This window comes from Grammomys surdaster, unplaced genomic scaffold (assembly GCF_004785775.1).
Source record: "Grammomys surdaster isolate TR1022 unplaced genomic scaffold, NIH_TR_1.0 125780, whole genome shotgun sequence".
NCBI lineage: Eukaryota > Metazoa > Chordata > Mammalia > Rodentia > Muridae > Grammomys > Grammomys surdaster.
The window spans coordinates 909,034-936,115 of NW_021620611.1; positions in this window are offsets into that span (position 1 = coordinate 909,034).

Here is a 27,082-nt window from a genome sequence, read left to right on the forward strand (position 1 = left end):
AAGGAAGGAAGGAAGGAAGGAAGGAAGGAAGGAAGGAAGGAAGGAAGAAAAAGAAAAGAGCGTGTTACTCAGAGGAGTGCAGTGGATGTGGTTCACCACGTTTGTGCATGTATCCAACTCTTATGTTGGAGTCACAGAGGAGGCAGATAGGAGCTAGACTCTCATATCACTTGGGTTACTTCAGGCTGAGATTTAATGGATAAAGTATAACTACAGCCAAGTACTGCATGTTCTTCCTTGCTTTCATCTCTGGGCATCTTGATTTGTCTGAATGATCCAAGGTTGATGATGCTTTCTCTTATTCTGGCTACTTTCTAACTACTATCTTTTGCTTTATGTCAGTGGTGAGTACTATAGGTAGGAATAGATGTTATTAGAAAAGAATGCATCCCTTATTGAGAATGCACAGCAGTAAGCAACATGTGAGACAACATTGCCATGGGACTGCTTTCTGCCTTGCAAACTCCTGGGTGGTGATTTATACATATTTAATATCCTCCATGAGCCAAAACTGCATGCATGAAATTAGGTTTTAATATTTTAATGTGCCATCAACAGTGGAAATCTAGAATCATTGTGAGAAAGAGCAGAATACCTGTGAGAATGTGAGCTAATGATGGCTTTTGTTCCAGGAGAAGTCCTAAGAGAGGGAAGTCCAAGTAAAGAGAATAATTTCAGCGGTGTCTATGGGATAGTGAAACATAAACACAGGAAAATTGTACTTTCCGTATTCCCTTAGTAATATGTTAACTTCTTAGAGGATGAAATTGGATATCAACACCTAAAGGCTAGAGTCAAGGTTAAATAGCATGAAAGCTTCGATCCTCTTGGGTGTGGGAGATACAGGGCTGACTGAGAACTTTAGACCTCTCTACTGAAGGAAAGCCTCACTGTGCTGCCTCTGCTGTGGTAACTGAATGAGTTCATTGGCTCATTTATCACCAAGTCTCGGAGATGCATTTTGTTTATTTCAGTGACAAATGCTTCCCATAACTGTAGAGTCTTTTAAATACACTTTGAAAGTCAGACATCAAGAAATTTGCTGTTTATCTCTGCTCTATGAAGTATTTCTGCTCTGTGTTATATTTCTAAAAATTAAAACTAGAGGCCAGTCTCTCATCCTGGATGAAATGAGGAGAAATCACTATCAACGTGTTGGTGCACCTGACAGTGAGCACAATTCACTCTTGTACCTTCACAGAGTGACAAATAACTTTCTGATTTTATTTGTAGAAATTTTCAATGGAGAAACAGATGGCTATAAGCTAATGCAAACAGGCAGCTTTTGTGGAAATTTACAAGCCTGAGTAGCCATAGAACTTGTAAATAGGTAGCCTTGGCAGACAATACCAATTTAGAAAAGAACAATCGAGTCATAGACAGAGTCATAGTGAATTGTCCCCTGAACCTTCACCCAGCCTATACCCGGTTCTGAAGATATCTGTATTCCCCCTGAACACCCACACTCCAGTGTCATTCCCTTCCCCACATCCTGCCTTTCTGTGTTTACAACCGCTGTGTGAATGAATTATGATTTGAGAAAAAATAAATTAAAAAAAAAGAAATAAAAAAGAAATTTTCAATGGAGAAAGCATGATATTTTATTTTCATGATGCTCCCTTGAGTGGAACGGCAGTCAAGAAACATTAGACTTCATGCCTGCCTATGTACGAGAGAGGTCACATTCTGGCTGCTCTCTGCTCAAATCAACAGTCCCATTCACACATTGTTGACTGTTGTCAAGGAGGTGACACTCAAGTGAAGGTCACAGATGTCTTTCTGCTGTTGTTAAATCTGTCCGTAGATTCTTAGACAATGTTCCTTGATAAGTTTCACAAATCCTTTTTCTTTTCTCTACATCTGCACCAGAGTTTGGTTTCATTTGTTTTATTATTTGTCTTCCTTTCTCTTAATGTGCATTCAATTATTTTGTGCACAAGATAAGGTAAGAATGACATACATTTGGCACTTCCCTGCTGCTTAGCAGAAGGAACAGCACTGAGTGTGTGCCAAATATACATTTTGTGGATGATTTTACCCTGTGTTTCCCAATGCAAACTAGAAATGTGTTAGAATGTGCATTTGCAAGTGATAAGTCTCAGACTGCAGGGCTTCGGTGATGCTGATGGCAGGTCCCCTGTCTGTTCTACTCTGCCACCTGTCAGGATGTTAGTGTGACAATCTCCTCACACCTCTCTTTATCACTATTCCTAGTTCATACAGATCCACAGTCTTCTCTCTTCCTCAGGTGATTCTGTCAGCTGCTTGTGTCAGGAGTATGAAGTGTGTCCATGCAGCTGGGGTTCCAAGGGAAACACAAAGGGTAGATGTCAAATATCAAATTTTAAATCAAAATTACGCATTTAAAATAAATAGTCTCTGTCTATTTATATCAAAGACAAATAACTTCTCATAATACATGGTCTATAGAAAGTATAAAGCTGTCTTTCGATAGGTATGATTTGGTACAATCTCAGAGACAAGTTAATTACTTTGCTCATGTAGAATTTTTTAAAATGGGCAAATATTTGACCATATTATGTATGACCATAATATGTGGGCAGTTGAAAAAAACTGCCCACATATTATCACATATTTATTCAAGAAAATTGCTTCCAACAAACTAATAACTTTATAGTTAATAGTTTTCACACAATTAAGAAGCTAGTAATAGTAACAATTTAAGACTAAAATATGATTCTATTAAATTTGTAGAATTCAAAGGTATTATAATAATATCCACTAAATATGAAGCAATGTGAATTAGTGTTATTTTGTTACTTAATCAAATTACTTTTCTAATTGTTCGAGGTTATTTACTATAATGGAGAAGCAGATTATGTATGTACAAAAAACACCAAAATTTAAAAACCAAGTTAGAGGCAGTATTTTAAATTTTTTTTTCTAAAGAGCTATTTAAACTATATTCAATCACTTTATAAGATTAAGTGTTTCAACAATATTTCCAATTGTACTAATCACTTTTGGGTTTCATTTAATACATATATATATATTTTTTTTTTCTTAAAATCTAAATTTTACTCCTAAAAACTGTATTACATAAAAGTTTGCTAAATGTTTAAAAGTCATATATTTGTACTGTTAGCTGTATAGACAATTATGCCAACTGTTTTGAGCCTATTCTTTGGATCAAGCTCTGTGAATTAAACCTGAACAGTGAAGAATTCAAAATCAGGTGGCGTGTGATAAACACTATCTTTTTCTCTCAACATTTTGTTTTTAAAACTAATCAATCCTATGCCCACATATCTCAAAATCCACTAATTTATGATTTTAAACCACCAAATGATACATGTACATTGCACAAACTCAAATAACATATTTTATGAAGTAGACTATGAAAATCTTCTCACTACTTCTAAAGTCCCGGCTACATCCTTCTCCTCCAGTACTTACTGAATGTTTTATATGATTCTTGCCAGATATTTTTTTTGTCTTTGTGACACCCATGCACACACATGTGCACATGACTGCACACTGTCATTTGAATGTAGATAGCATTATTCATTATCCTTTACAACTTCTTTTCACATTAAAGAATGTAGTGTGAACAACCTCAGAGAATAGTATGGAAAAGTTTCCTTTTCAGTCTTAAAGTGAAACTGATTTAATTTTATCCCATACCAGGTCTCTAGATTGGTTTTAATTATTATAATTGTAAAGGATGCTGGCATCTCAAAGTTGTATTAATATTTACATAAATCGTTACAAACTTGGTGTATTCAGTGACCTTATTAGTTCACAATGATGCTGATATTCTGAGAAGCAATATACCAAGGTTGTCTACTTACTGCCTTAGTTGTCTAGCCTGTGTTCTAGGATCGTATACACCTTTTATAATAGGACTTCTCGGGAAGTCTGTCCCTATAGGTTCAAGTGACATGAAATCTTTACAAAATTTTCCCATTGTTACAGCCTCACACAAATCACCTAAAAGACAAGTTTACCTTCTCAAAAAGATTGTTTAGTATAAATCTAAATTGTAATTGCTACTGATTTAATGCTTAATATTGTCTTTTGGTGGGACCTTTTTCCTTCTAGCTTGTTTTTATTTTTTTAGAGGATATATATATATATATATATATATATATATAATATTTGTGTATATATTTTTTACAGTGTCACACAAATAGAACTACTCATGCTTATATAGATTTATAAACATGGACGTGTCATAGATGAAAATGAAACATTCACGTAGTAACCAGAATAAACTATCTAATTATCCTGCAGTTGGTGCTATGAAGAAACTCAGGTAATATTTCCTGTAATTATTATTTTAATTTGCACATACTACAAAGTACAGAACTTCTGAAGTATTCATTTGATAGCTTTAAGGGAAGAGTCATTCAGAAAGCCCTGCTACCCTCAGCATTCAAGACAGCAAAAGGCACACACACTAGATCTGCCAGGAACAAGGCCATACCCTCAATCCCAACCTAAACTTCACAGACAAAATGATACATAGGGATGAATTGATGGAAGAGGTACAAAGAATCTCTGAAATAATGCACTAGGAAAGACTTTGAAACAATAAATGGTGTTTCACTAAATTCACAAGTGTCTTTCAAATCCCCTCACAAGGCAAGCACTAAACAGTGTTTTCCTGGCTAAATGTCAGGATACAATTCAGTATACTTGCCAGTCAAAGTAATTACAGGGTCACATTTTTCCTACACTAATATCCTGCCTGTTTACTGTGTAGACACAGTGTTACTTAGCTCCCCTGCCCAGAGTAAGAAAGCTGATTAAGTAGAAATAAGTGAGTATATAGAAAGTGTCTGCTGAAAATGTGTGATGGTCCTGCAAATACTTAACAAATGGTGTCAAGAGGAGTGCAAAATGCATAAAAAGAACAGTGAGAAAACAAGAAAAAATATCAACTCATACAACCTTCCCCATGATTCCACACACCATCTTCTGCTCTCTTTCCTCCACTTTTATACTTACACACATAAACAGATATGCTTCAGCAGGTATACTCCCTCTTTCACACACACTCACACACACACACACGCACATTCATGTGTGAATGCATGTGTGTGTGTGTGTGTGTGAAGGTCACGAGAAAATTTGACTTCATTATATTGATATAGCTGAGTCATTGAGAACACTTTGGAGCAGCATCTATTTTACACGTTTTAAAGAGCAGACTGGCTTTTCTGTGAGGAATTTATTGTAAGAACTCAAAATGTAAACAAGGAGATTGAAGTTGGTAACAAGATTATGAAAGAAATTCCCATTTAATCTTGGCTGTGTAGGTTCAAATGTGAACTAGGGTGTGCTACTGTACAGATAGGGAAAAGAGAAACTTACGTGGAAGATAAAATTTGAGAGCACACACATGATTTTCAAGGCAACAAGATAAAGGGTAGTCAATGATTCTCTGTTCACTTAAAAATAAAATAGCAATGCTCACACACAAATGAAAACTCATGGAATAAAAATGTGAGAGAAAATATTGAGAAAACAGTGACTTTTTGAGAACCTTCCAATTGACTGGTGTAGTCAACAAGGGCTTAAAAACATTGTTGAAGAGGAATTAGTCCCAGACATGTACAAAGAAAAAGATTAACAGGAAGCATATTGAGATTAAATCACAGATGCCTATGTTATTTAGACAGTTAATCAAGAATGTTTCTGTAGCCATCAAAATAACTGATCTTGAGAACAAAACTGATCTTGCAAACACAAGTGACGACACATCAGAGGACTTCATAATATAAGGCTGTCATTACTGTTTACACAAGCATCATTCTTAGCATAGGCTCTGTAGAGCAAAGCCTGACTAACAATCATTATTCATAGACCTGTGACTCTCTTCAATACATCTTGGGCAACATTTTTTAAATGGCCAATTAGCTTTTAATAAAAATATCAATGAGGAAGAAAACCTCTTGTACCAGTAGATACTCATTCAGATACAATAGACTTCAGTAGCTATTTCACATCACATACAAAAGTAATTTGTACTGAGTTTTCCACCTAAACTTGAAAGCTAAAACAATAATGCTTCTACAAGGAAACATAGTAAAATATCTCAGTGACATAGGAATATATTTCATGTTTTATAGCCAAAGAATGACAGTAAAAGAAAAACTACTGTAAGTTCACCGTCCACTATCTTCTTCACCAAAAATAGTGTTATAAAATGCGTACTTCATATGCTTGAAATATTCTACGATATTTTTGACTTTCTGTTCTTCATTGCCCAGACAGAGGATTGCTGTTATTTAAAAAGAACATTTATAATATAGATGAGCCAAATGCAACTTGTTTCCAACAATTATCCTCCCAAGTCTCTGCCTGCTCTTCCATCTGGTCCAGTGGATTCAAATATTTCTTTTATTCAAAAAAGGGTAATAATAAAATAAGATAAAACAAAAACTAACACATCAAAGTTGGATAAAACAAGACAAAAAGCAAAATAAACAAAGCAAGCAGACAAAAGATAACAGAAGCACAGGAGCCTAGGAGGAGGAATAATAATCAGAGACTCACTCATTCACCACACCTGGGACTCCCATAAAAACACTAAGCTGGAAGCTGTAATTTATCCACGGAGGAACTGGTGCAGACCTGTTTAGGCCCTATGGATGTTGCTGCCTCAGTCTGTGAGTTCATATATGGTTGTAATATGTTGATATAGACGGTCTTGTTTTCTTGGTGTCTTTCACTCCTTCTGCCTCTTACACTCTTTCCTCCTCTTTTTCTGTAGGTTGCCCTGAGCTCTAAGGTAAAGAGTTTGATGGAGATATGCCATTTAGGAATGAGTGCTCCAAAGCCTCTCATTCTGTTTAATGTCTGGCTGTGGATTTGTCTCCATCTGTTACAGGAGAAAGCTTCTCTGATGATGGTTGAGAAAGGGACTGTTGTAGAAGTATAGCAGCATGTCATTAGGAGTCACTTTGTTACTACTTTTTAAAAACGGTAGTATGTGGTTTTACCTTAGGCCCTTGGGCTATCTAGTCTCAGGTTCTTGTTCATCCAAACAGTGTCAAGTATGGATTCCATCTTGCAGAGTGGGACTTAAGTTAAATCATTTATTTGCTGGTTACTCCCACAAGATTTGGGCTCCCACCGTCCTAGCATATCTTGCAGGCAGGATATCATTGTATATCAAAGGGTTTGTGACTTGGTTGGTGTTTAGGTAGCTCTTTTCATGCCTTCAGAGTACCTTTCTGGAATAAAGAAGCAAGAACAAGATGATGAGGGCTCTATATACAAAAAATCCCAACTTCTCTATCTTCAATGAGTTATATATGTAATATTTTCAGCAGTGGAACCTTGCCATCATTTTGTGGCAAGTACCCTAGACCATTGACAACAGCCTGGGTGGTTTGGGTTTTTTCATGAAACTCCTTTGGTCAATAATTCAATTAGATGTAACTCCATCCCAGTACTGAAAGCTTTCTTTGGTAAATAAGACATGTACAGTTATGTCTTTGTCTCCTCCATTATTTGGTGATTTCATTTAGATAGCTTTCACAATGTGTATATTTTAGAAAGTTTGACTGTATTAGGTTTCCATATTATCCCTCAAATAACCTTTAATTTTCATTGTCTGTATGCTTCCTAAAATTTCCAAAATTTGGTACTAATTAAGGCATGATTTGACATAAATATATACTGTATTCATAAAGCAATCTGTTTTGTCATGGTTGATTAATTACTACCTATTAGCTTAGCATATTTTTTTGTTTTACATAACCTCAGCTAGCAACAGTATTTTTTAAAGAATTAGAACTTGGAAAGTTATAGTTAATTTTTATTTTTCACTTAACTAGTAATTAGTGGAAAATGTATATATGTACATAAAAGATTGTTTAAAAATAATCTTCAGTCCATTGCAGAGAAACAGGACATTACCTCATGTCTATCAATATCTTTTAACTTTTCAGCCTCTTTCTCTCAATCTTATTAGAATTTCCCAAATAGCTGATATTCGTCCTATGCTAATAAACGCCAAATGTATAATTCTGTCCTTAAGTTCAATTGTGTTTCACTAGAATAATTCCAAGTTCTAATTGATTATGTCTGCATGAAACCTTTACTGACATCGCATGTTCCACGTGCTGAACAGAAAGCCAGTTGGGACGTTGTTTTAGTAATCCAAATGAGCTTGAGAGAGAAAGAGAGAGAGAGAGAAAGAGAAGGAGAGGGAGGGGGAGAGGGGAGGGGGAGAGGGAAAGGGAAAGGGAGAGGGAGAGGGCAGAGGACCCTGGATTGATACATCCTGGGCTTGATTTTTGTTTGATTTTGTTTAGTTTTTGAATCTATTCTAGTGGTAGACTAGATATGTGGTGATGACCAAAGTACAAATACAGGGTGTAGCATAATGCAGATTTTTAGTTTGTAATCTAAATTCTATAATATGGTTAAAAGGAAGTTCAGAGTATCTACATGTTTGAACAATGCTGCTCGGTAAAACATGGGTTATTGACACAGATTTAATTGACACATGAGTTAATGTGATGCTAATTAATGATACAGATATATATTTTATTCCTAAAGCAATCTTTTTGTCATAGCTGATTAGTTACTAGCTATTTTTGCATAGTCTCAGTGAGCATTGGCCTTTTATTTTATTGGAACTTAGAAAGTCTATCTAGTTTTTTTTTCCCCAGAAGATTATTTTTCAGGAGGGCCTCAAAGGTAGTCAAAGCAACACAGGCCACGATCACTGCTGTTGGTTGCTTTCTGTAACTCTGTATGACCCTGTTGCTAAAGACCTTGGCCTTCTGAAACTTCTTTCATGTTACCTTACTTGATGCCAAGAGGTGCTATTCAAGCAGCTAAGTAAATGAGACATCAATGGTCTTACCCAGAGCTGGATCTTGGAATCGTGAGCATGTGACAAGATTTGCAGAGGAGTGCAATATGACACAGAGGTTATGGAGATAAACAATCACTCCCTGCTTGAGTACAAGGTCAGCTCTAGAGGAATCTATTGTAAACCTGTTCAAAAGTTTGAGAATGGGAGGTCATACATATGTGGATGAACTGTAGTGTTGTTGTTTTACTCAATGGTCATGTTGCCAAATGTCTTTATTTATTTATATCCCAACTCATTAATATACATTCATATAAACATACTCTGTTGCTTTGAATGGTAAGTGTAAAGTATAAATAACTCTGAGAGTTCATTTATAGACTGTTGAAAATATTAATCTGATATTAGAAAAACATGTAGGGACATCATTGCTAGATTTGCTACATTCTAGCATTAACTTTTGCTATGTGGAGTTTGTTCAGATCCCATTTTTATAGCAATATGAATAACCTAGTAAAGAATTGTATTATAATTTTAATATTTGCTTGCCTTCATGTTCTTAGCCAACACATGCCTTTACAGTTTAACGTTCTTCAATTCTCTACCATTGTGGAATGTACCTTTGCTTCTTTTCTAAATATTACTTTTGCTTGGTTTTCTTTTCTTATCAACCTGATCACAATCATGTAAATTTTTTTTCTGCATCCCTCAAACACTCTATTGAACAAAGGGAATGAACCTAACTTGTTTGGACAAGTGTCCAACAATTTAAAAACTACTAATTAGAAAGATCATCTGAATAAAAGTTTTATACAGCTTGAATCAAAACAGAAAAAGAAATTGATTTTCCATACATAGGTACCTGGAATAAAGGGCTCAACAAGTTTAATGTTCTATCTAAACCCAAGGAGAAGATTCATGAGTCCTGTTTCCATTTGGACATTGATAGTATGGAATTTGTAACATAGTCTTAGGTACATATTGTGATGAAGAATAAAATGAAGAGAGTAATTGTCTGTCTCATTGTTATTTCAATCAGTAACAATTTAAGATAATTTTTGAAGGAATTATAGCTTTTTATTTTAGGCAAAGCCTATTTCATTTCTGGAACTCATTAAGTTTATTAGACACCAATCATTCTTAGAAATGAAATACATGTTTTAAAGGAATCAAAATTTTGAAACTTCAAAGAGAAATCGCTTGTTCATGTCACGAAACTCTCTGAACAAATTCACATTAGAAAATTGAAGAAATGTTTGTTTGTTTGTTTGTTTGTTTTTAATACCAACATTCATGTGTGTAACAAATTGTAGACATTTGAAATAAAAATCACCATTTGCTTGTAAGTGAGGAAATCAAATCGGAATGAATCCAGCAATCATGAATAGATCTTTCTTGCCTGGAGTTGGAGAGTGGGGATTAAAGCACACTTGGAGAAACAGGCCACATGTGTCTGTGGCTGAAGAGCAAATGTCAGGGTGTGTGTGTGACATGTGCTTTTTCATATGAACTTGAATCTATTTTGCAGGCAGAACCCTTTCCTTGAAAGAAGATTAAAGTATCCTAAAGGATGTATATTAAGCTTAGAAAATGTTTGATCAGGTTAGGAATTTAATAATTATATTTACATGTTTGTATCATGTTTTGTATAAAGTTTTGTGAAGCAAGCCTAAGTATCACATTAGTGTCATACATATCAACAGTGAAAGTTGGTCTACAATGAGAATAAATTCCAATGATCTCAAAGCCTCATTTCCCATTGAGTCTTTTCTTATTACTTACCACATACAACAATAGCCACATTGTGTGTGTGTGTTTTTTTAATATAAATTGTGTTGATTTAACTTTTAAACTGGATTTATTGATGCTACCAAAAAATAAGCACTTTGATAGTGAGTGGCTAAAGGGCTTACATGAGTGGGATACAGAATACAGTGTTGTGACTTTGTGGCTTGTTAAAAATAATCTCTGTCACTAGGATATGCTTTCGTTGATGTCTTTATGGGACTTTCAATATTTGGCAAGAACAGCTCAAAAACCAGTGCACACACAGAAACACATACTTTGCACTTTATTCACAGGCATTTGAAGTAGTTGTGAGAGTCATTCAATTCTTATTATGTTACTTAAAATCATACACTGAGTTTTAGTTTGAATGCCTTAAGTAAAAATAAAGAATTAATTATGATCTTTTTAAAACCATTTCTACGTTTTGGCTTTTAATATCCATACTACTAGAACCACCCCTATTCTTATGACTAAGCTCTACTAGTTCTGATGAATCAGACAAACAATGCTGACTTTAAGATTCTGGGTAGAATTCTGCTTACCAATTGCCCAGTACTTACTCTACTGTACCTATTAGCATATCTGACTCTAGTAGTTGACTTCATTAGTATTCCTTTAAATGTTCTTTTTTCAGATTTCTCAAATGCCTTAATGTATTTCTTTGCTAAATAAACCAACAGTTATAATGTTAATAATGGCTCATTCCTTATCAAAACTGTATTGTTTTCCACATTACAAATTGTGAAATTAGTAATTCCAACAAACTCTGAAACATTTCTTGGCTCTCAACTTTGGCTTACTTGTGAACTAGGAATCCTAGACTCATATGTTAGCAATTATGTCATATGCTGAAATACATAATAATAAGCATGTAATTTTCACATATGAAAATGCAGATACCAAATGCATATCCTTCCTGTGACTAGTATTTTCAATTGGTATCAGAGTCATATATAAATATTTAGCATACACACAAAACACTGTAAAGAATTTGTGACTTTCTGAAGGTCAATTAACTCTACAAGCCTAATTTTTACCTTGTATTCTTAAACTTTAAAGTCCTTTAGTGAGTACAGAATACAGTTCTCTGAGTAAGCCCCACATGTGACCCTAAGCATGAGAGTTCTTAACAAGCACAGGCTTGACCACGAGATAGTTAGTAATAAATACAATGCAATGTTTGTACTTCTATCCTAATGAGACCATTTGTTCTCACCTCAGTTAGACCTTTTACAACACCCAAGCTGTGCCAGACCACACAGAAAACATGGCTTCATTACAGCAAGACTTCAAACATGACTGTGAAAAAGAATCACGCCATAACGCAAAAGAAAAATCACCCAGTGTCACATAAAGAATATCATGATTATGGTCCATTGATTGCCGTATATAGTTTAGTCTTAATCTTTCTCAGATCTACAATACAAATTCAGCAACTCTAGCCTGGCTGTCCCTCCTGCTTGATCCCTGTTTCCTTCATCAATCACTGGGTAACTGTGACAGTGATCAAAGAAGAGATGCACTTTTTATCCCTTTTTATATCTTAATCAATTTTAAGACCCATTTCATTTTGCATTGTATAAAATGTCCTTCCTAACATGACAACAGAGACAAACCAAGACAAAAACTTGGAAACTTGACAAGATCCAGAGTCCTCTCGGTGAGAAATTCAAGGCATACCCCTGATGCATTAGGTTAGTTTGAGACTGTACCTGTCTTGGTTGGGTTAATTCAAGTGATAAGAATAACCATAAGAGGCAATATCATTCCCAGGGCTTGGGTTCTAGATGGCAAAACAGGAGAAAACGAAAGGAGCCCTAGCATCCATTTCCTTGTCCCATGATGGGCATACAGTGTGTCCTTCTGCCTCACAGTCCTGCCACCACGGCTTGCCTGCTGTGATAGACAGCACCCTGGAACTGTGAGCCACAATAAACAGTGTCAACCTTGATGTGCTTTTGTGAGAGCATTTGGCCACAGAGTTGTTCAGCAGAAATACCGTAATTCTATCCTGACCCTCTGTACTTCTCCCCCATCTCCTCCACACATGATCCTGCCCTCCTTTTTCCCTCCTCCTCTCTCCTTCCCAATTTCCTCCCTTTACCTTCTGTGATTATTTTGTTTCACCTTCTAAGTAGGCCTGAAGCACCTACAGAATGCTAGGACAGTGAGGTGGGAGTGGGTGGGTTGGTGGAGGAGCACCCTCATAGAAGCAGGGGGGAGGGGAGATGGGATGGGGGTTTGCAGAGGGAAAAATGAAGAGTATAACAATTGAAGTGTAAAAAAATAAAAGAACCAATTTTTAAAAGGAGAAAAGCACATAAAAAAGAAATGCAGTAATTCTATCTTGTCTATATCTGAAATGTATTTGGACAAAAGCAAGAAAAATGCAAAGATGGATTAGCTTAAATAATGTCGATTTTCAAATGAAAAATACGCCATAAATCACTAATTGACAATAGTAATTTAAATATAGCATACAAATTGGTTAAGTAATTGACTAATAATTCTTCTGAATCATTACTTTTCTTATTTACATTATTGTAAACGAACCACGTCAAAATCTTATTTAGCCAGAGAATTGACCATTAAAGAGTGTGAACCACTAGGTTTTGAATCTATGATTTTATAACCACACTAAATTCCAAATTTCTATAACATAACTAATATTAAATATGCAAGTGTCTTACACTTTGTGTTTCTTTAACCTCAGAGATCACTATCTGGAAAGATGCTAAATGCTAATTCTTTCCATTAACCTGATTTCTTGTTATCTGAAATAGAAGCTTAAGATTTTGATGCACACTGAGCTGTAGACAATAACAGAGAAATGTTTACAAGGCATTACATAAACTTGATCTAAAGCATGACAAGATCCATATGTAGATCTGTAGCAGTATAGATTTGTAACATGTTGTAATGCAAAATAATCACAGCTTCAGTGTATTCTTGTTCTTCAGTTTGCTTTAATTTATTATTACTACAATTAAGATTATTATTCATGTGAGTACATTATGTGTGTATATGTGTATGTGTTGTGGTACAGGAACCAGAGACTATGTGTGGTAATTACATGATAACTTTATAGAGTCAGTACTCTCCTTCCACATTTACATGGGTTACCACAATTGAGTTCAGTTTCTGGACCTGAGAAACACGTGCCTTTATAATATCTCTGGCTCTAGAGTTTTATTCACTGAGATGTATAATGTCTTTAGTAGGTAAACAACTGTTAAAGGGATCTCTGATTCCAGCACATTCTTATATCTCTTCGTTTGTCTAGCAGACACTGTGTGGGCAAGATTATTCAACAATAGCAACATATATAGACTTTGTGATTTTATTCAGTGGTGAAATTGTAAGTCAAAAAAGCAAAAGTTAATGGCCTAGACGTAGATTTTTACACTTGTTTGGGAATTGCATCCCCACCAGGTCAAGGTTTGATTTCTGCCTTTTAGATGTGCAGCATTGAGTCTGCCCAGCATCTGACCAAGCCAATGGGGTGTCTCTTATTGGAATTTAACATGATCAATGTCACAGAGCATCTCTGTAACAGATTCATAAAACATAGCCTGCTGTTTATTCCTAATCACTCAGAAGCTAACTTTAAGCTTTCACAAATCCCAGTTTTCACAGACTTAGACTGTGCCTGTAGGAATAAAACATCATACATAAATATCACAAATGTTACATATGTAAGCCCAGAACTATACTGCCCATTCTCACTTGCTTTTCTCTGGATATAAAACTATTTTTGTTTGTTTGTTTGTTTTAACTTCATTGCTGTTATTTAAAGCTTCAGAAAAAAAGTCATCTTTTGGTCCTGGAGATTGAGATATGCATTTGAAGATGTTCGCTGCCTTTTCTTAGTGTACACTGAGTCAGTGAAAGCAGATTGGGAGAAAGATTGTGCCATTCCTTCGGGATACAAGAGGTGGGATAAGCAAAATAGTATGTTCAGACACAGAGGGCAGAGTAAGAGGCCAGGTAGGAAGGTGCAGAGCTATTGATGGATTAGTCCAGTACTCATGACAAAACTGGAGTTCAGGGAAGAGAAATCACAGGGACATGAGCTCAGGAGAGAAGACTAGGAAGTGACTTTTCAGAGTATCAGCTTCTGTCTGAAACTAGGTAGTCACTGAACTATAATAAAATGTCTATCACTTTGGTTAAAATATGGTATTTTGAATGTAGTTAATGACTGAGAAACTTTTAGAATTTTAGAATATTTTAGAAATCAATATAAAACCACTTCTGTAAATGGAAAAGAACACTAGGGGACAAAAAGCCTGAACCATCTTGGAAGTAAATATCCTAGCCATTATTCAGATACAATGTCCAATACGATAGGAGCTAGTTATGCCAATACTGGGTGTGTACTTGAAGGACTCCCAAGGAACATGCCATGGAGTTATTTGTATATTCATATTTATGGCTCCACTGATCATAAGAATAGGACATTCAAACTGCCTAGATGTTCGGCAACTAATGAATTGAAAAAGAAAGCCTGATTCATATATACTAAGGAAATTTTATTCATTTTTAAGGAAAATGGAAAATTAGATGTTTGTAGGAAAGTAGATTCAACTGGAGATGATATTAAACACACAGGACATACATGGATGAAATTGTGGGTAACAGGATGTAAGAGATAAATGGAAAAAGGAGACAGTAGGGGGAGAGAGATGTACAGAGACAGAGAAAGAGAGACAAAGAGATAGAGAGGGGAAAAGAGAGAAAAGGGGGAGAGAGAAAAGGAGAAGAGAGATGTAGAAAAAACAGGAGGTTGAGGAACCAGTCTTTCGAGGGGGGTATAGGGAAGGGGAATGAAACAGATGTGACATGAACATTGATGCGGCAAGAGAGATTACTTGGAGATAAAAGTAAGAGGGACAAGCAAAAATTGGAGCAGGATATCCAGATGCAGGAAGCAGAGAAGGGATCAAATCAGAACACACTGTGATGATGCAAAGTATGAGAACACTGGAATGACTGCCTTTACTCCATATGATAACTTAGAATACATCTAAATTGTTTTAAAGGAGAAATTCAGTAGAAATTTCAAATAATAATATTAAGAATGGGAGAAATTGAAGTACTTATTTTCTTACCTTGAATAAAGTAGAGAAAGCAATATATGATGGTTTAAGTTTTCACAAAACTCATCAGAAAAGAATGGCACTGATCTGATATAAAAGGCCTCAAAGTAAACCTAGATACTCAGGCAGCTGTGTACTTGTCATTGCTGACATTTTAAAGTGTTGCCTACACAGACTTCACACTAATACAACAGTTAAATAACACAGAAGTTAGCTTTTAAGTTGACTAACAAAAGATATGTAATATACTTGATGGTAAATTGTTCACTAACATTTATTGCCTTTCATAAATGTTCCATGATCAATGAGAGACACAAACACAATAGTCCAGAAGGAACTAGTAACTTGATTGCCAGTGTGGGTTGGTACCCAAGGAGGATTCCTCCTTCTGAGGAAAAGGGGATGGGGAGGGGGAGAGGGGATGTGTGATGGGGGATTGGTAAGAGGAGGAATGAGATCAGGGTGTAAAGTGAGTAAATAAATTATTCAGAAAAAAGGAAGAAAACATCATCATCTGTGTCCTACTTCACTTTAACTGCCAACAGGATGGAGCTTAGGAGCTTAGAGTCATCTGAGAAGGCAGGCTCAGCAGATAAGTATGACTTATGGAAATGCCTGTAGGAGATTGTCTTGTTAATTAATGTACAAGGATGTCCCCATGGTGGGCAGCTCATAGCCTGGGCAGGTGGTCTTCTGTCCTAGGCTGAATAGCAAAGCTAGCCAAGTATGAGCCTGGAAGGAAGACAGCATGTCATCTCCCTCCTGTCCTGTTTCAGTTCCTTTGTTATTCCCCCTCTCTGGTGGACTGAGACCTAGAAGTAGAAGCCATGTAAGCCCTGTTCACCCTCAAATTATTTTTGTCACAATGTTTTATCATATTCAGAGAAAGGAAACTGAAACATCTCGAAATCCATATTTTCCCAGTTCCCTGTGATTGGTAACTTATGTATTATAAAGGTTTATATAAAACCTCCTGACCCTCCAGTTACTTTAAAATGCAAAACATAAAACCCTGAGATCAAATTTGCTATCATCAGAACTTCTATGTAGCACTATGTGCCTCAATAAATCTATATAAAAATACATATTACAGCCCTGCTAAGCGACTTTAACATTAAAAAAAATGTTTCACAAAGAAAAAAAAAATAGATACTCTTATTTTATTCCAGTATCTTTCAGCATGTTTGAAAGGGAAGACTAAAAAAAAAAATCAATTGCCTTTATTTTATACACCTTTCTCCACATTCACAGTTTCATATCCCTGTCAAATAGAATATCATCGAAGGCCATGTATTTCATGCATGTAGCTAAAGTAGCCTTCAACAGTACTGTATTTAAATTCTACAACTTTCTATGCGTCACAAAACACCTGCATTTCTTAGAAAGGCAAGAGTGAAAAGTGGTTTATTCACCATACAAAAGTGAAGGGTTTTTCCAAAGTTTGAATTAAATATCAATTTGACACATCTTGAATCTTGATATATACAAACTCTTCAGGCAGACTTTTGGATTATTTCTCTCCAGAAGACCAAAAATACATTTATTCAAAATTTCCAAATTTGTCTATAACCTTTCTCTCCAGTAAATGTCTCAATCATAATTTTGAAGAATTTATTAAAGATATTAAATCATTATTTGCCTTTTAATGAAAACTCTCTCCCCTCTAGTGGCTATTTCTTGTATTTGACTAATTTAACTATTCTGCTTAAATAAAATGTATCCCTAGACTCTGAGTTTTGTTATTAACATACTGTTTTAGTTTAGAACAGTTGAGAATTATAGAAAATAACTAAAATCAAATATAAAAAATTCTCACTCATCTACCAGTTCTTCTTGTCTTTATATCTTAGAATTGTAGATCTCTTATACAGACTAGATCAATATTCACATGTTGTTATTGAGTACATTCGTAATGAATTCAGGCATCTTCTATTTTTACCCAATATCTTGTTATAATAGCCTATTAAGATACATTGTATTTGGTGATGTCTCTTGAACCTCCACTTAGCTTTCACAGATTTGTTAGCTCTTTTCTCAATGACCTTAACCATTTGAGAATTACTGGTCAGGTGCCTTACAAAGACACCTTATCTTAAGATTTCTTTGATTTATTTGTCTAATAATTATACAGAAGTCATAGAGTTGGGGGACGGATGACATTGTCAGCACACAATAACTTAGCTTACAGTTCTTGCTCCCCTGGGTGAGGAGAGGATATGTTTGATCAACTTAGTCTTTCTCTTCTTTTTATCATCCTATATTTCTCTCATTCTATAAGGAAGTTGCCAGGAGCAGCATGCAGTGAGTGACAGGTCAGGTTCCCTTCTGGCATTTAAAATGGATTTTCTACAAAAATTATTTATAATTCTGCAAACAGTGCTTATTATCTTCCCTTGATGGTCATTTATTGTGTAGCGTACCTGGGTAGGCTTCTGGATATCCATCTCTGAATTTGAGTTATAACATGAATCTAATCCATTCTGTTCAAAATCCCCAGCTTTGGCCAGCAGCAACAATTTTTGTTTTGTTGCCCTAATCTCTTAAATTCAAAATGCTGTTTGTGTCATTTTTGTTTTCCAACACATACTTACCTTCAAGCACTGAGTTTTCCAAGCTCATCTTTTGTTCTTGCTGCCCACATGCCCCTAGAAATCAACCATATATTGATCTAAGGAGTTTTGTGTCCTTTTATTGCAAAGTCATATTGCGTCTCTGATTTGTCAACTAATAAAAAGGCAAAAGAAAATATATGTGTATACTAACATATATTTGTATGTATGTTCATGAATAGCACCATATGAAATCAAATGTATTTGTGATGAGCTAAAAGCAATCTTGTAGTGCTGTTTCTAATTCAGATCAATTACTGAATTCAGATCAGAAATCTTCTGCTCCAACACTAGGAATTAAATATACCTATTAAATATTTACTTAAACATCCAGTTCTATTATACATTTAAAATTGTATTAATGTCACTGACCGACTTATCCATAGGGAACAACTGTATGAACTGGAGCTCTGTCCGTGTGTAATATCCTTTTCTTCTAACCTTATGGGCTCAGCTCAGTCCTAAATCTCTATAAGTTATACAATTTTCTCTCACCTTCTCTAATGAGCCACTTTCTACACATTTATAATATTATCAGCTCATATTTTTCCTTCTCCTTTTTATCCTAGGATCACCACCTTCCTACCTGTGTTAATCTGCATACATGAAAGTTATAACTTTGAGCTGTGAAATTCTAGAGATTTTGATCCTGTAGAACGTAACATCCAATCTCACAGTGTGAACACTTTCACTGCTTGACCACTGACTGTGTCAAGGCATTATATTGAAAACAAACAGAGGTTCTGGGCTCTTTAACATAGCAATCTACATTTAATATGCACACATGCCTCATAATGGCTATATCATTTCTGTTTATTTAGGAACATTATGTTGTTATATGAATCTACTCTCAATTGTTCATTCATTCACCTACTGATGGGCATTTTCACAGCTTCTGATTTTGGTAATGATATTTATGTATGGTCATCTCTGGTAATATATGTGTGCAGATTTTCTTGTAACATTAATTTCAAATCAGTTGTATTAACAGCTATGAAGCAAATGGCTGGATTGTATGTATAATTATGTTATCTTTGTAAAAGAGTATGAAATATGTGGGCTTTTGCCTGCATACAAACCTCTCACCAGGTGAAACTGCTCACCAGGTCCAGTCATTAAACCTGATGACCCGGGTTCCATCTCAGACCCCAAATTTTAGAAGGAAAGGGCCTCTGACTTACTTATACATGAGGTACACCCCTTCCAGCCACATGTTCTAAATAAACTAATGACAACAAAATATTTTTAAAATAGAAAGGTATCTCTGTTGCTTTACATCCAATGTTAGCACCAGAATAGCCAATTTTAAGGACTGGCAGTCTTAATTAGTATACACTGGTATCTGACTGCAATGTAATTTACAGGTATATCATAACTTCTATGCTGATATGTTTGTTTATATCACCTGCTTCTCATTCTTAAGGTTGAATAATGGTCTGTATATTTAGAGTTTTAGTCTAGATTTCAAATGCAATTTACAAAAATATTCTCCCAGTCTTTAGCTTTTCTTTTTACTATTTCTCAAGTCTTTCATAAAACAGATATTTATAATTTTAATTAACTCAAACTTATCAACTCTTTTGCTTTCAGATATTATGACTTCAATGTTCCAGGCAATACAGAGTCACACAGAGATATCCTCAATTCTTTCTGTTTTCTTATACAAGTTTAATAGTTGTGCTTCAACATTTATTTCAATGATCTATTTTGAAATAAATTTTATTTTTAAAAATGTAAGCCCTTAGTGTTATCTTTAGAATCCTTTTTTTTAAATATGTGAACCTCAGTTGGTCCAGGACCATTTTAGGAAAAGAATGTTATTTTTCTGTTGAATTTCCTTTGCTCCTTGGTCAAAGATGAGTTGAGCTTTCATGGACCCTCCATTTTGTTCCGCTGTTTAATATGTCTATAAGTCTACTATTTTTCTAATATACTGGCTTTTTTTGAGTCTCTGTGAAAAAGCATTGAAACAGATGGCTATAAGCTAATGTAAACAGGCAGCTTTTGTGGAAATTTACCAGCCTGAGTAGTCATAGACCTTGTAAATAGGTAGCCTTGGCAGACAATACCAACTTAGATAAGGACAAGTGAATCATAGGCAGAGTCATAGTGACCTGTCTCCTGAACCTTCACCCAGCCAATACCTGGTTCTGAAAGATATCTGTATTTCCCCTGAACACCCACACTCCAGTGTCATCTGCTTCCCCACATCCTGCCTTTCTGTGTTTATAACCCCTGTGTGAATGAAGTACGATTTGAGAAAAAATAAATAAATTATTTTAAAAAATAAATAAATATAAACTTCTCATGTTTTAAAATTAGAAACTGTGCATCCTGTGAGTTTGTTACTGTTTGATACTGGGTTGGCTTGCCTAAGAATTTTGTCCTTTTGCTTACATTTAAAAAATATATTTGTCAATAACTACATGATTCCTTACCTGTATTTGTATTGGAATTGCATTGAATCTGTAGTTCAAATTGGAAAGATCTGACATATTAACAACACTAAATCTTCCTATACATAAAAATACATTTTCATTGCTATTGTTTAGAGAGGGTTTTATTTGCTTTGTTGGTTTGGTATTTGTTTGAGTTTTTGAGTTTCACAGTTTCCTTGTAAGCCTTACAAATATTTTGTTAGATTGATGTCTGTATATTTTGCTGCTAATAAATTTGGCATAATTTTTGAGTTTAAGTTGTTCACTGGTGGCTTATGCAGGTATACAGTAAGGCAATAGACTTGTGGGCTGTAACCATGGATTTTGTTGTCCTTCAACTCTGTCTCCTCTTTTCTCCTTCTAGTCGTATACATATTAAATATATTAAAATTCTCCTGCAGTTCTTTGTTGCTCTTTTTTCTTCTCCATTTGTTCTTTTTTTATTAAATGTATTTTTCATGTTTTCAAATTAAAATATAATTACCTCATTTTCCCATTCCCTTTCCTCCTTAGCATGGCCTCTTTTTCTTTGTTATTGTTACATATATGTGTAAATGCATAAATATATAAATACAGCTTGCTGAGATAGTCCCTGTTGCTTGTATGTATATGATTTCAGGGCAGACCACATAAATTAGATAATCAATTAGGTGGCTTCTTCCTGGGGACAATTAATTCTCTGTCTCTCAGAAGTTCTTGCCTGTATTTCTTTGTGTAGAGGTGAGGACCCACTTCCAGGTTAGCGTGTTTATTAGTATTATCATTGTTTGGGTCCTGTTTAAATATCTATATTGTTGACATATCATGGATATAGGTTCCATGTAATTTCTAAGTGAAATAAACAAATAGCATCCTTCCTGGTCTTAAATCTCTCTTCTCCCGGCTCCTGTAGTGTTCTCTGAGCCTTGGTTGTAGGAGTTATACTGTAGATATGTCCACTGAGTTTTCATTTTCCATGATCAGTTTTTCTCTACATTTGGCCATTGTTCTTTTCTCTATTTCTCAAAAAGTTTCTGTTGCTATGTCTGTTGTCTATCTCAGTGAAGCAGCTGGTAGGAGTTAAAGCACCATGTTATTATTTACTTCCAGAGAGCAACTCTTTAAACATACATAAACATATATAAATACATGTGTAATAATTAACACACACACTTCCAAGGAATGAGAATGAATTCTCAAACTTGTGCAATCCAATGAGAAAGGATACTGTTTTTCACATTGTTGAAGCCTTCTTTAAAAGCTGTTTCTTTCATTGTAGAAATCAAATGTTATCATTAAGTAGTGGAGATCATACCCAATTGTTGATAAGTAATTCTTGATTTTGTAATTCTCATTTTATTTATTATTTTGTGTTTATGTGAGAGAGATAAAACACAGACATATGTGGAAGACAAAATGGAGACTTTGAGTAGTCAAATTTCTATTTTTCCTGTGGATTCCAGTGACTGAACTCAGGTGTCAGGCTCATGTATTTAACAACTTTACCCTCTCACCAACCAATTGATAGTACATTATCTAAAAATAAAATCAAATCTCATAAAATTTAAGTAGAAAAAATCTCTTCAGATTCTTAGATAAGAGCTACGTCCAGTTCTCAAATTCAGTGATAAAGGGCACTATCCATTACAGGTTTGTGGTGAAAATAGGGAACACTTAGATAAGCCAGAACTGTACTTTAGTGACAAACACACAAAATGGACAAATGTAAAGAAGAATATAATTGATAAGATGAGATGCAAATAGCTTCAGGCAATTGTGTTTTCCTAATGAATGTGGGTTCTGCTTTTATGTTTAAACTGCATAAGACTGGGATACAGTGAGGGGAGGCTAGACTGTAGGTCTTGTCATACAGGTTCCCCACATATACAGTGTTTAATTCAAACAGCATTGTTGTCACACAGTGCCATTTGAATAGACTGCATCATGCATGGTGTCATCTAGACTTGAGTACTTGTGTAGGGGCAGGAGATTCTAGAATGAAGATGATTTTAGTTTCCATGTAATCAAGGCTCATCCTGTTTCTTTAAAGGGTCTCTTCAGATCTACCTTCCCTTATACTGAATACTACTACTTTAAATGTCCTTCTTTGAAATTGGCATAGTATTTCTTGTTCTCCTCGGGCATCTTTTATCATGCTAGCTTATGAGGATAGGTAACTTGTCTATTCTACTTCTTATGCTAAGTTTGGGCATCTTCTATTTCATCATCGTAATTCTAAGAACAGTCTCTGGCATAGAGAAAGTGCTCAGTAAATGTTTTGCAAATTAAAAATAAATTATTCTCCATAAGATACACCCAATTGTCTTGTCTTTTTTTTTCTTAATTTTAATTTGTTGTCAGTTTAATCCACTGAGAATGTGCTATACTCCCATTTATTAAACTAAATATCTGCTTGAAGAGGCATATTAAAAATTAAACTTAGTTAAATCCCAATTTCCTGTGATCATTATATATGTTGTTCATTGCTGCATCTCATATTAACTTGGTTCAATGGATAAATCGTAATTAACACGAATGCTTAATGATCACTTTCCCATTCTGATATATCAGTAATGATGCTTACAGTTTAAAGTGCTTTAGGGTTAATTATACATGTGGATAATTTGCCTCCTCTCCAGACTGGCAGTACATTCTTATACCTAAGGGCTTGCTGCATGCTCCAGAACTGCCTAAGAGGAATGGGAGACAGCAGATTCTCATAATGGACCTCTTCTACCAGTCAATGCTCTCAATTCACCTATGATATTTCTACAATCTCTACTTTAATATAAGTGTTGGAGAAAATTGTTTGAACTGTGAAACAACATTTGAACATTTTAAAATAGCGTAAAGATCATTTTGTTGGGTAAATTTGCAACAGTTCCTTGCCCTCAAAGACTGCTTCTTCTTCCTTTCCTTGCTTTCAATATTTACCTGCTCTTACGTGTTTCTTTTACGGTTCCATAGAGATCAAATTCCCCATAAAGTCATGCATTGATTCTAAGGTAGACAACATACTCAGCAGATGCCTAGTCTGCAGAACCATGAGCTAGTACCTAGTTTCTGTGACATAGGAATACAAGGAGAGCATTCTTAACCAGCATAGGCTTTTGTCTATTCATGTGTGCTCTTCCTTAATATAAGAAAGACAATCCCACAGCACAGCTTTCCTGTCCTCTGCCATTTCACAGATTTAACATTTGTTTTAAATGACTCTATCAGACTTAAGTTGTAAGCTTTCTAGTCGGTTGTCAGCTGTCATATTGCCTTTTCCTTGCTAAGGTCAGTGCAGAACCCATGGAAATTAAATGGTTTTTAATAAATTGTGTATAAAGAGTGTGTACTTCTACTTTTTGAATTATTTATCCTAATCATCCTAAATGAGGATGGCCAATACTTACCTATTGCAGAAAAGAAGGATATAATTGATCTTTTGCTATATTATGTGTTTTGACAGGTATAACCAAAACGTAAATAGCTTTTGTCAAGCCAGTTGACAGCAGGTCAGACAATATACATTTTATAAACCAATTTCAGGTAAGACCTGAAAGTTCAGGAGGAATGGATGGTTACTTTAAGAAAATCCCCTAAACTAAAAACTGGAAAGGTCTGACTTTAAAATTTTCTAGCATAGATTTGGGGAAAAATTCAACTCAAATAAAAGATGAATGCTTTCTTCTTATGAACTATTCTAATTCCTTGAATATCTACAGCATGAGTCGAAGGTCAACAAATGTTTGACAATAAATGTGGACTGAGTAAGGAGTGATAATAACTACAATTGAAAACACATCAAATTAAATTATTCCATCTCACAATCTGTATTTACAAACATACTCCAGGAAGGAAACAAATGATATTATAACTTTGTGAATCACATTATTATACTTTTTATTTAGTACAAATTCTATATTTAATCATGAACACTAAAAGGATATTAACTCATGGACATACTTTTAAAATCTAAAAAATAAAAAGTATAAAAAATTTAAAAGTTAGAAGTTTGATTTTTTTCAAACAAATAGTAAATAAGTGAAACATTTGTTCATTGCTGATTAAACTGTTTGGTCACAGATATCATTTCCATCTATTTTTGAATAAAGATACTCATTACATTGGCACTCAGGACACTTCAAGAAATGCAACTAAAAACTGATGAGTGCCCATGGCAGACTGTACTGAAATGTGGAAATGTTTACTCTCTAAAGAGAGCAAGCTGTTGGATGCACATATTTCTTATTAAGTGAATCAGTTTCTTTAAATATCTCAAGCAGTGTGTTCACAGCAGACAGAATCAATGATCTCCTGCTTAGTCAAACCATTTCCGTCCAGTTTCTGCTAAGCTTCGCCACAAATGACTCACTCATATAAAACCACAGGCTCTGTTAAGAGTTCTATTTCATTGCATAGCTTCAACTTAATTTTATGAAATAAAATTTATCACATTCCTGTTTACATTGTTCGTATCCATTTAATTGAGTATTTTGTCACAGAAGGAATAACTCATCCATCCACACCTACCCTTTCTGTGTGTTACTTTCGTGGAGCTCTGAAATGCGCTGTTTTGAATCCTGAAATGTTATAAGCCACCAGATTGCTAATTGCTTTGGATGCTGTGAAAAATAATTACTCCACATTATTTTTGATATTTAATTGACAGTGTAATGCATTTAACTAAAGACCCGCAGTAAACTATTTCTAATTACTGAGGGTAGTGGAGTGGAAAAGTAGGCTGTAAAACTTTACAAGAGAAACAATGTCTCTCCATTATGTTCAAAGTCCTTGTGGATAGGACTTTTAGAGTCACAAAATCTCATCAAACGGAGAGCTCTAAAAAGCTAGGAATGGTTTGGGGGGCATTTCTAGTCAAGAGGAAATAGTAATTTATTTTAGAATTATTGTTTTTAATAGATTGAACATAAGATAAAAATCAGCTACTAAGTTTACTATATTTTAACTTAAATTTTTCTTCTCTGATTAGACCTTTAAAAGAAATATAACAATGACACTAACATGACGATTAGTCTGTTATTGGTCTTTGCTCCATGTACTCTGCTTCTGTAAGATGTTTAACTGAAACCTGTGCAAATTTTATTTGTTATTGGCATACGCAATACAGATAAAAATGATATTTTGGTTAATAATGGACTGTATGAATATATGTATATATGTATATGTATGTGTGTGTGTGTGTGTGTTTGTGTGTGTGTGGTTTTATAAGATGACAAATGAGATGGTACGGTTGGGCCCTACTGCCTAATGACAATATCAATATTGTAACATATGTAGCATATTACATATATGTATGTATGTACATATATATATATACATACATATATGTATATATATACATAAATATATATGTGTGTATAGCATTACTATACATATGTATATATGTGAATATTACCATATATATGTATATATGTGAATATTACCATATATACATATATATGGTAATGCTATCACCAACAAATCTACTATACTATACAAACATCCATGTAAACATACAATACATACAATTTTGTATGTGAAGCAGCATAAGTGACTGTTAGTGGCTATCATATTTATAATTATATATATCCTTACTTTAGAGAATATATACATTCATACATATATGTAAATTTGATAACTGTTGGCATTTCCTGAGAAATGCGATACCATGTTATAATGGAACAGCCTCAGATATCTCTTGCTCATGTGTCTCCTGATTCTGTCTACAGGTAGACAGAGAGTGCATTCTGTGATAGTTTTACTGTTAGCATTCCTTCTAGGCTTCACCCCACCGTTACCTGGCAACAGCCAGGTATGCCTGACTTGGTATAAAAGGAGCTGCTTGCTCCCTCCTCACCTCCTCATTCTCTTGCCCTTGCCCTCTTATACTGTTCCTTCTCTGTCTCTTCTCTCCCCATTCTCCCCCCCTTTTCCGTGTGATTATGGCCTCTTCTCTGTCTGTCTCTGTCTCTGTCTCTCTCTGTTTCTTTCTCTGTCTTTCTGTCTCTGTCTCTGTCTCTCTCTCTCTGTCTCTCTGTCTCTCTCTCTCTCTCTCTCTCTCTCTCTCTCTCTCTCTCTCTCTCTGCATCTCCTCGTCCCCCCCACCTTTCTCGGTCTATACTCCCTCCTCTACTCCCCTCCCCATGCCCTAAATAAACTCTACTCTATACTACATGGCTCGTACATCAGGGGGAAGGGATGTCTCAGCATGTTCCACAGAGGCACCCCCTTCTACCACACCATATAATGGTGCCTCTACCAAACATATTCCTGGCTCTTTTTTAATAAAACACAACACTTACAACAATGAAGTTGCCTACTCACTCACGGCAAAAAATGTATCCCTATTGTCAAGTCTTACGTAATTGTATATAGTTATCCTCG